Raw genomic sequence first — 12162 nt, forward strand, 5'->3', positions numbered from 1 at the left:
AGACACGACTGAGCGACTGAACTGAAATGAACTGAACTGAACTGAACTGAACTGAGAGGAATTTATGGACAGACAATACCACCATGAAGAGGATAATAGGCACTGTTGTCAGAAAAATAATACTGAGGCAGGAATGAAGGGAACGTACACACATGGTACCCCTTCAGGAACTCAACCACAAAATTTCTATTTTTTCTTTTTTTTAGTCTTCTGATTTTATGTTCAAGAGAAGGAAAAACGCTTAATTTTTTTTTTGAGATCGTCCTGAGAACTTCAGAAATGTGAAAACAGAATATTTCCAAGGATTTGAGATTCAATTGTGGTAGGGGATGAACTTCCTAAGGCCTTTGCACTCTTTTCAACACTACAATTCAGTAATTCCTCTAGAAATTTGTTTTCTAAATAAAGGTTGTGATAAATCTGCTTCTAACGTAAGTAAGATTCTAGATCTGTTCTGCCATTAGCTTGCTACGTTGAATTTCAAGTCATTTTTCCTCTCTGGTCTTTATCTGTCCCTTTTAGTCAAGTGGAATAATAATTTGTATTCTGCCAGTAGAGATTTTGAGAAAGTCAAGTAGAGAGTGGCTTTGGAAATGCCAAATATATATATATATATATATATTTGTATTATTTTAACATCTATTTGTCTATTTTCCTGAGTTTTGGGGACTAAAGTTAGAGCAATATCTTTAATTGCATATCTGACATAAGTGCTATTATCCTTTTTCAATCTGTATCTCCACAAAGTAATGCTCAGAATAATCTCTTTGAGAGTCCTTCCCTTTACTTCAAATTATAGAAGAGTCTGGCCCTCAACTTCATGGAATCATTCAAGTGTGTGCATCTTCCTCTTTATGACTGAGACACATATTTAAGACCTAAGTAGATGACTTATCATCTTTTCCATAAGGAAGTGCAGTACACCCAATAATTAATGGGCAATTTCTTTTCCTCTACCAAGTATTTCTGAATGTGAACTTAATATAAGCAACTCTTTCCAGATGGAGCTTAGGTGTGATATTTTAAAGCACAAATTCAGGTGCTTTTCCTCCCAATATTACTATGCTTTTATGTCAATCTGACCTTTAAAAATTAGATGATTACCTTAAAGACTTGAAATATTAGAGATGGGTTTAATGAAGCAATCCTGTTAATTTCTTCTGTGTATAATACACTTTATCTTTTACAAAGCACTTTGAATCAGGCAAGGTGGCTGGTAGTAGTCTCTCTTCACAGGTAGAGAAAATGAGGCTTTAAAATATGATTTGTATACATTTAAACATATTAATGGAATCACTAACACTAAAATCCAGATGAATTTTAAGATATTTTTAATGACTTTTTTCTTTTGTCTGATTAAGATCAACCTTACCGTCGTGACAACTTCATGATGAAAATAACAGTAATTTGAAGGCAAATTTTCTAATCATTACTATAACTGAAAAATGATAAACCCACATTTCACCTGATATTCTGCAAATAAAAAGCTGAAATTTTTTTCTTTAAAAAAGTACCTGCTTAAACATCCAAGTCAAAGAGCTCTTGGTACATATCTTAGGTAACTCAATACCTCATTACTTATCAGTGGTGAAACCATAGTTTAAGGTTCCAAACTCAAATTATGAAGCCTTGAACAGAGAGACCATGGTTTAAACAAATGTATTTGGGAAAGAGAACATTAGCTAAAATGGCTGTTGTCAGGCTCTCTAACCCCATGGCCTCTTGCTCTGGCCCCACGTCTAATAAATACATGGGTATGTAACAGCTGAGATCACTTATAGCGCTGCACATGCACACCTTCTTGGCTGTGGGCCACTTTTGTTCTATAGGCATATATAAACTCCACCTGAAAAAATCCCTTGCAACTTCATTATGGCTCTGTTATGGCTGTGTTATGGCCAGGTTATGGCTGTGTACTCTGGGTCAACCACAAGAGGAGAGAATACAGTGTGCCTTCTGTGCTAGTCAAGAGAGAATAAATATGTCTGCAGTTTCTATGACTCCTTGAATTTTATTCAGGTTTTCCCACTCACACCTTGCCTATCCTGGTTCAGCAAACAATGAGATATAGTAAGACAGGTATTAGCACTAACTTTATGATAATTGCTGGTGCTGACTTAGTTTTCTGTGATTTTTACAGGAAACATTTATCTATTGAAGAGAAATTAGTCATGACAATTTGTATCCCAGTGTACTTTTCTAAACAACTAGTTACTGAGAATCAACACTGTGCTAAAATCTGTGGAGTATAGAAAATAAGTAGAAGTCACAATCCCTGACCTAAAGGAGCATGTATCCCAGTTGGAAATTTATATAACCCATAGGGTACAAAAGAAAATGTTACAAAGCAGAGTATATTACTTTTTTCAAGTTTTAATTTAATTTATCATTTGGAGGATAAATGCTTTATAATGGTGTGTTAATTTCTGCCATACAACAACGTGAACCAGCTATTAGTATACATATACCCCCTCGCTCTTGAGTCTTCATCTCACTCCCCCATTCTCCCTCTAGGACATTACAGAGCACCAAGCTGAGATTCTTGTGTTATACAGCAGCTTCCCACTATCTATCCATATTACATGTGGTAGTGTATATATGTTAATACTCCTCTCTCAATTTGTTCCACCCTCTCCTTCCCCCATTGTGTGCACAAGTTCGTTCTCTATACCTGCATCTCTATTCTGCCCTGCAAATATGTTTATTAGTACTCTTTTTCTAGATTCCATATACATTATTTGTTTTTCTCTTTCTGACTTCACTCTATATGACAGACTCTAGGTTCATCCACATCACTACAAATGACCCAAGGGACATCATCTTTGGATAGTATAGCCATTTCCTCATGTGCACAGAACAGCAGGGATTTCTGAAGGAATAAATGGACAGTCCATTGCATTATTGTTCAAAAGGAATGTATACCATTAGCTTTTTAGAAGTATATAGTGGTTAATAGTAGATGTTCTTGTAACTTTACCTGGGTTTCAATCTTGGCTCAGTTATTTGTTAATTTGAGTTCTAGCTATCTGAGCCTCAGTATTTTATTTATAAGAAATTGGAGTTAACAGTACTTTACAATGGTTTTTATGAATTAAATAAGATACTCCATAGAAATATTTTAGCATAGGACTTGGAACACAGTAAATGCATCATAGCTATTATAATTATGTCCTACTTGTCATGTATTGAATTTGTTATGCCAGTTTTAATTTCTTCCCCAAATTTAATTCTCCTTAAAATTTAAATACTGAACTTTAAATCCACAGTATTTCAGAATATGACTTAATTTAGAAACAGGGTCATTGAGATATAATTATTTAAGATGAGGTTATACTGGGGGGTAGGATAGGCCCCTAATTCATTATGACTAGTTGTCAGGAGACTTTCAACTTTAAGGGATCCAATATGTTGTTTTCTTCCTTGTGTGCCATTTCTCAAGGACTCTCTGTTCCTTATCAGTTCCTGGAAAACAGGAATGAGCAGAGCTGCATGCAATTCTCAGGACTGAGATCATGGGAAAGAGCACCTGCCTGGAATCCCTTCAGTGACTCTCTTCAGTGACCTTTTACTTAAAGGACTATCCATTTTGCTGCAACTGGTGGAATTTCATTCTTCTTAATGGCTGAGTAATCATTTTAATGAAGATATATAAGCATGCATTTCTGCAAATAAAATACCTTTGTTTCACTCGAGACTTGGGTCCCCTGTGTCCTTCTTCTCGTCGACTCCAGTACCCAGGTCCCAGTCTATGAAGACCGTGACAATTGGCGCCTGAACAGAGACCTGGCGAACGCCCTTGACAAGCAGACGGAGTGACTGTTAGGACCTCGGAGGTCAGTAAGTGTGGGGTTATGGGACAAATGGCTGGAAAGCCCCACTACTTTTCTACTTTACTTCATCATTTATTTAAGGTTCAAGGACTTTTGGTTTCATGTCAGCAGATAGAGGCTTGTCTTCAAACAGTGGTTGAATATAATCCCTGGTTCCCTGATGAAGGCAGTTTTGATTTAGAAATTTGGAACTGGGTTAAAGAAAATGTTGAACAAGCTGCAAGGGGGGAGAAAATATTCCAATAGATTTCCGGCATTTATGAGCCCTCATTAAAACCATAATTTTGCCATTTCAAGGCAATTCTAGCCCTCCTGATATTTCAACAAGTGGAATGCTCATTGTACGAATATGAATTAGATGATGAGACTTTACAAACGACCCAATTAGAGCAACATAAAATGTTTCCAAACTTTCCCACCATCCCTGCTCTGGCTGTCCCAAGCACTCCCCCTCCTCTTGTAATGGGCATGAAACCAAAGGTCCCCTCAATTAGAGGACAAGATGAATTTGATGATGATTCTTCTGATGCTATCTTTGACACTAAAGCCAACAATACTTTTTTTTTTTTTAATGACAATGATAAGCCCCTAACACACACCCATATTTATGAAAACAGACTATCCACTCATTCTCCTTCGAGACAAATGCTTTCTGATTTGCTGGATTTACAATCTCGAGTCTCTGATGCCAAAGATCTTTTTGCATTTCCTGTGTTAAGAAATGTTAATGCTTAAGGACAACTAATACTCCAATATGAAGACATTGATTTTTCTCACATGTAACAAATAAAAAAGACTATAACTATGTACAGCCCTCATTCGCCTTTCACTAAAGAACTTCTAAACATTATCACATCTTCTATTAGAAATTTTTTTCCTTGTTATTGGAAAATTTTGATAAAAGCTCTTCTTAAACCAGGAAAATATCTTTAATAGATAATGTGGTTTCATGATGTGGCCCAAGATTGTGCCAATTTTAATGCTCAAGCTGGTGCTCCCCAGAACCAAATTACTTTTAAAATGTTAACTGGTATGGGGCAATTTGATTCAGTGAAACCTCAGATACAGTGCCCTAGATGTCATAAAGGGGTGTTCTCCTACCCCTTTCTGATGTCTATGTCAAAAGCTTTCTCTGTCTTGTAACTTCAAATATAATTTTTCACACAAAGCTCTGAGTGACTGAAACCAGTCCTTGGTCCCGGAATTAAATTGTCTCCTTCAAAGATCACAAATCCGGTGACACTGTTCACCATGGCTTGTTGAAATACTTTTTTTTGGAGCCCTAATTCTACTTGAAAAACAAAAATATGCCTGGACAAAAAAAAAAAAAAAATTGAAGTTAACCCTTATCATGTCCTTGAGATACACAACCCACTTTGTCTGAGACTCCCGCCATGAGCAAACTGGTAGAACTTCAAGCCAAGAAAAAAAAAAAAAAAAAGACAAAGAGACATTTTAAATTGCAAATGAAAAACTGTGAGGTCTCTGTCTGTCCAGATTTAGATTTGTGTGTATCTCAATGTGTCGTTGTCCTTGGATAAAATTGCTAAAGCCTAATTGGTCAGTGAGCTCTATTTAATTGGGCTAAAAAATTTAAATCTAAGTATGATGTTGAAGGGAGCCCTGTTTCAAAAAACTCAAAGATGGAGACTTCCCGGGCCCCATCAACAAAAACCAGGGACAAACTCCATCTTTTCCCTCAAACCTTCAACATCTGACAGTGCTGCCATCGATATACCAGACCTAAATGATTTTCTTCTTTTCCTCAAACAGTGCCTTCTAAAATACCTACCAGACTGTATAGACCCTTAACCCCACAAACCTTTGGCCTTGTACTTGACCAATCCAGTCTCACTTCTAAGGAAATTACTATCCATCTTGAAATAATTGATTCAGATTATTTAAAAAAATCAAATTATGATGTCATCTCAGATACTATGACAATTCAAAAAGGGGGACAAAATTGCCCAATTACTTCTTTTACCTTACATTTCTATTAACTCCTCTAATGATATATGGACAGGTGGATTTAGTAGTACAGATCAAAAGCGATCCTTATGGACATTGATAGTATCCTAATATGCACGACCAAATATAAATATCAAAATTAATGGCAAAAGATTTTCTGGTCTTCTTAATACTGGATCCGATATTACCATTATTTCCAAACATTTATGGCCCAAGTCTTGGCCTTTACAAAGAATTTCTTGCCAAATTGCAGGAGTATTTCAAACCTAAGTACAAGAGGTTTATCAAAGTGTCCAAATATATTCATATGAGGGACCAGAAGGGCAGCCTGCAACATTACAAACTTATGTGATAGAGGCACCCCTTAATTTAACAAGAAGAGATTTACTTATGCAATGACAAACTCAAATATATATTCCACATTTTTCCTAGGGGCCACTGCTCATTTAATAAACAATACAATTATTAAAATAACTTGGAAAAATGATGAGCCTATTTGGATAGAGCAGTGACACATTACAAAAGAGAAATTAGAGGCTACTAAGGAACTTATAGATACACAATTGAAATTAAAACATATTGAGAAATCTTGTTCCCCTTGAAATACTCCCATTTTTGTGATAAAGAAGAAATCTAACAAATGGCATCTTTTAACAGACCTTTGAAAGGTTAATGCATCCATGAAACCTATGAGTGCATTGCAACCAGGAATTACATCACCTACCACTATTCCTCAAAACTGGCATATTATTATTATAGATTTGCAGCATTGCTTTTTTACTATACCTTTACACCCTCTAGACTGAGAGAGATTTGCTTTCTCTCTCCCTTATCCTAATCATATCGGGCCTCACAAATGGTAGCAATGGACCATATTGCCTCAAAGTGAAAGTGAAAGTGAAGTTGCTCAGTCGTGTCCGACTCTTTGCGACCTATACACTGTAGCCCACCAAGCTCCTCCGTCCATGGGATTCTCCAGGCAAGAATACTGGAGTGGGTTGCCATTTCCTTCTCCAGGGGATCTTCCCGACCCAGGGATCGAACCCAAGGCTCCCACGTTGCAGGCAGAGACGTAAACCTCTGCACCACCAGGGAAGCCCCGTATTGCCTTAAGGAATGATGAATTCTCCCACCATGTGTCAATATTATGTAGCCAAAGCTCTTGAACCTGTGAGAAAACAACTTCCTAACGTTCTTGTTACTCACTATATGGATGATATATTGTTTTCAACTCCTTCTATTTAAGAAACTCAGCAGATGTTTGATGTAGCTCAGCAATACTTAAAAGATTCTAGATTAATCATTGTCCCTGAAAAGATTCAAACCTCTACACCTTACCATTACTTGGCATTTATTGTTAACAGACAACATACCACTCCTCAACTGATAATGATTCATGCTGATAAATTATCAATCCTTGGATGATATTTCAAAAAAAATTTAGGAGATATAAACTGGATTACACCTTCTTTGGGCATTAAAAATTATCAACTGACTAATTTATTTAACACTTAAAAAAATTTCTGATTTAAATAGCCCTCATTCACTCTCCCAAGAGACACAAGAACTCTGCTTAATGCAAAATAAATTGCAAAACCAATTTCTTACTCATACTAGCCTTGAGTTACCTCTAAAGTTATTTATACTTCCCTCTCTCCATTCCCCTACAGGACTTCTTACCCAGCAAGAACACCCGATAGAATGGATATATACCCATTTAGAGGGACAAGGTCACTTGCACCCTATCTTGATTTGATTGCTCTAATAATTATCAACAGGAAAAATAGGACTAGAGCTCTAATTGGCCCAAATCCTCATAAAATTGCAATACCTATTAATAAATCTCAATTTGAGAATGCTTTACAAACTTCTGAGCTCAGTTCCATTCAGTTCAGTCACTCAGTCGTGTCTGACACTTTGCGACCCCATGAATTGCAGCACGCCAGGACTCCCTGTCCATCACCAACTCCTGGAGTTCACTCAGACTCACGACCATCAAGTCAGTGATGCCATCCAGCCATCCCATCCTAGGTCGTCCCCTTCTCCTCCTGCCCCCAATCCCTCCAGCATCAGGGTCTTTTCCAATGACTCAACTCTTCCCATGAGGTGGCCAAAGTATTGGAGTTTCAGCTGCAGCATCAGTCCTTCCAACAAACACCCAGGACTAATCTCCTTTAGGATGGACTGGTTGGAACTCCTTGCAGTCCAAGGGAATCTCAAGAGTCTTCTCAGCACCACAGTTCAAAAATCAATTCTTCAGTATTCAGCTTTCTTCACAGTTCAACTCTCACATCCATACATGACCACTGGATAAACCATAGCCTTGACTAAATGGACCATTGTTGGCAAAGTAATATCTCTGCTTTTTAATATACTATCTACGTTGGTCATAACTTTCCTTCCAATGGGTAAGTGTCTTTTAATTTCATGGCTGCGATCACCATCTGCAGTGATTTTGGACCCCCAAAACATAAAGTCTGACAATGTTTCCCCATCTATTGGCCATGAGGTGATGGGACCAGATGCCATGATCTTCGTTTTCTGAATGTTGAGCTTTAACCCAGCTTTTTCACTCTCCTCTTTCACTTTCATCAAAAGGCTTTTTAGTTCCTCTTCATTTTCTGCCATAAGGGTGATGTCATCTGCATATCTGAAGTTACTGATATTTCTCCCAGCAATCTTGATTCCAGGTTGTGCTTCATCCAGCCCAGCGTTTCTCATGATGTACTCTGCATATTAATTAAATAAGCAGAGTGACAATATACAGCCTTGACATACTCCTTTTCCTATTTGGAACCAGTCGGTTGTTCCATGTCCAGTTCTAACTGCTGCTTCCTGACCTGCATACAGATTTCTCAAGAGGCAGGTCAGGTGGTCTGGTATTCCCATCTCTTTCAGAATTGTCCACAGTTTATTGGGATCCACACAGTCAAAAGCTTTGACATAGTCAATAAAGTAGGAACATATGTTTTTCTCTGGAATGCTCTTGCTTTTTCAATGACTGAACTGATGTTGGCAGTTTGATCTCTGTTTCCTCTGCCTTTTTGAAAACCAGCTTGAACATCTGGAAGCTCACGGTTTCATGTATTGCTGAAGCCTGGCTTGGAGAATTTTGAGCATTACTTTACTGGCATGTGAGAGGAGTGCAGTTGTGCAGTAGTTTGAGCATTCTTTGGCATTGCCTTTCTTTGGGATTGGAATGAAAACTGATCTTTTCCAGTCCTGTGGCCACTGCTGAATTTTCCAAATTTGCTGGCATATTGAGTGCAGCACTTTCACAGCATCATCTTTCAGGATTTGAAATAGCTCAACTGGAATGCCATCACCTCCACTAGCTTTGTTCATAATGATGATTTCTAAGGCCTGCTTGACTTCACATTCCAGGACATCTGGCTTTAGGTGAGTGATCACAGCATCGTGATTATCTCGGTTGTGAAGCTCATTTTTGTATAGTTCTCCTGTGTATTCTTGCCACATCTTCTTAATATCGTCTGCTTCTGTTTAGGTCCATACCATTTCTGTCCTTCATTGAGCCCATCTTTGCATGAAATATTCCCTTGGTATCTCTAATTGTCTTGAAGAGATCTTTAGTCTTTCCCTTTCTGTTGTTTTCCTGTATTTCTTTGCATTGGTCGCTGAGGAAGGCTTTCTTATCTCTCCTTGCTATTCTTTGGAACTCTTCATTCAAATGCTTATATCTTTGTTTTTCTCCTTTGCTTTTTGCTTCTCTTCTTTTCACAGCTATTTTTAAGGCCTCCTCAAAGAGTCATTTTGCTTTTTTGCATTTCTTTTCCTAGGGCATGGTCTTGATCCTTGTCTCCTGTACAATGTCACAAACCTCCGTCCATAGTTCATCAGGCACTCTGTCGATCAGATCTGGGCCCTATCTATTTCTCCCTTCCACTGTATAAGGGATCTGATTTAGGTCATAACTTAATGATCTAGTGGATTTCCCTACTTTCTTCAATTTGAGTCTGAATTTGGCAATAAGGAATTCATGACCTGAGCCACAGTCAGCTCCAGGTCTTGTTTTGGCTGACTGTATAGAGCTTCTCCATCTTTGGCTGCAAAGAATATAATCAATCTGATTTTGATATTGACCATCTGGTGATGTCCATGTGTAGAATATTCTTTTGCGTTGTTGGAAGAGGATGTTTGCTATGACCCTTGTGTTCTCTTGGCCAAACTATATTAGCCTTTGCCCTACTTCATTCTGTACTCCAAGGCCAAGTTTGCCTGTTACTCCAGGTGTTTCTTGACTTCCTACTTTTGCATTCCAGTCCCCAATAATGAATAAGACATCTTTTTTAGGTATTAGTTCTAAAAGGTCTTGTAGGTCTTCATAGAACAGTTCAACTTCAGGTTCTTCAGCGTTACTAGTTGGGGCATAGACTTGGATTACCATGATATTGAATGGTTTGTCTTGGAATCAAACAGATAATTCTGTCGTTTTTCAGACTGCATCCAAGTACTGCATTTCAGATTCTTTTGTTGACCGTGATGGCTATTCCATTACTGACTTCCAAATAACCTTTTTGAAATATTTTGGAGAAATTTCATTTCATTATCCTTCTAACAGACTTTGTAATTTCTTCAAAAATACTAAATTTATTACCTCTCGCATCGTGACATCACAACCTGTACCTCAAGCTGATGTTTTTTACATCAGAGAAGGCAAAATGCTAAAGCCTCATTCTGGTCTCTCAAAGAATATAAAGTTTTTTATACTAAATTTCGCTTTGCTCAACAAAAAAATTATATTCTCTCATTCATGTTATTCACCTACATCATTACCCTGTTAATATAGTTTCTGATTCTTTATATTCAGTTTTTGTATTACAATATATAGAAACTTGTACCATAAGTTCTAATCAATCTATTATTCAATAACTTTTTCTCAAACTACAATCTCTTATTATCAACAACACTTCCTCCATTCATATTACCCATATTCGAACACATTCCTGTCTTCCTGAACCTATGGCTCATGACAATGAACAAGCTGATAAACTTGTCTCTTTTGCTACTCCTAAAGAACAACATAGAATGAAGCAGGGCAAAGGCTAGTACAGTTTTGTCAAGAGAACACACTGGTCATAGCAAACACCCTCTTCCAACAACACAGGAGAAGACTCTACACATGGACATCATCAGATGGTCAACACCAAAATCAGATTGATTATATTCTTTGCAGCCAAAAATGGAGAAGCTCTATAGACAGTCAGCAAAAACAAGACCGGGAGATGACTGTGCCTCAGATCATGAGCTCCTTACTGCCAAATTCAGACTTAAATTGAAGAAAGTAGGGGAAACCACTAGACCATTCAGGTATGACATTAATCAAATTCCTTATGATTATACAGTGGAAGTGAGACATAGATTTAAGGGACTAGATCTGATACATAGAGTGCCTGATGAACTAAGGGTGGAGGTTCATGACATTGTACAGGAGACAGGGATGAAGACCATCCCCATGGAAAAGAAATGCAAAAAAGCAAAATGCCTCTCTGGGGAGGCCTTACAAATAGCTGTGAAAAGAAGAGAGGTGAAAAGCAAAGGAGAAAAAAATAAAAAGATATAAGCATCTGAATGCAGAGTTCCAAAGAATAGCAAGAAGGGATAAGAAAGCTTACCTCAGTGATCATTGCAAAGAAATAGAGGAAAATCACAGAATGGGAAAGACTAAAGATCTCTTCAAGAAAATCAGAGATACCAAGGGAAAATTTCATGCAAAGATAGGCTTGATAAAGACAGAAATGGTCTGGACTTAATAGAAGCAGAAGATATTAAGAAGAGGTGGCAAGAATACACAGAAGAACTTACAAAAAAGATCTTCATGACCGAGATAATCACGATGGTATGATCACTAATCTAGAGCCAGACATCCTGGAATGTGAAATCAAGTGGGCCTTAGAAAGCATCACTACGAACAAAGCTAGTGGAGGTGATGGCATTCCAATTGAGCTATTTCAAATCCTGAAAGATGATGCTGTGAAAGTGCTGCACTCAATATGCCAGCAAATTTAGAAAATTCAGCAGTTGCCACAGGACTGGAAAAGGTCAGTTTTCATTTCAATCTCAAAGAAAGGCAATGCCAAAGAATGCTCAAACTATCACACAATTGATCTTATCTCACAAGCTAGGAAAGTATTGCTCAAAATTATCCAAGCCAGTCTTTAGCAATACATGAACCGTGAACTTCCAGATGTTCAAGCTAGTTTTAGAAAAGGCAGAGGAACCAGAGATCATAATGCCAACATCTGCTGGATCATTGAAAAAGCAAGAAAATTCCAGAAAAACATCTATTTCTGCTTTAATGACTATGCCAAAACCTTTGACTGTGTGGATCCCAATAAACTGTGGA

The sequence above is a fragment of the Capricornis sumatraensis genome, chromosome X (assembly GCF_032405125.1).
Source record: "Capricornis sumatraensis isolate serow.1 chromosome X, serow.2, whole genome shotgun sequence".
NCBI lineage: Eukaryota > Metazoa > Chordata > Mammalia > Artiodactyla > Bovidae > Capricornis > Capricornis sumatraensis.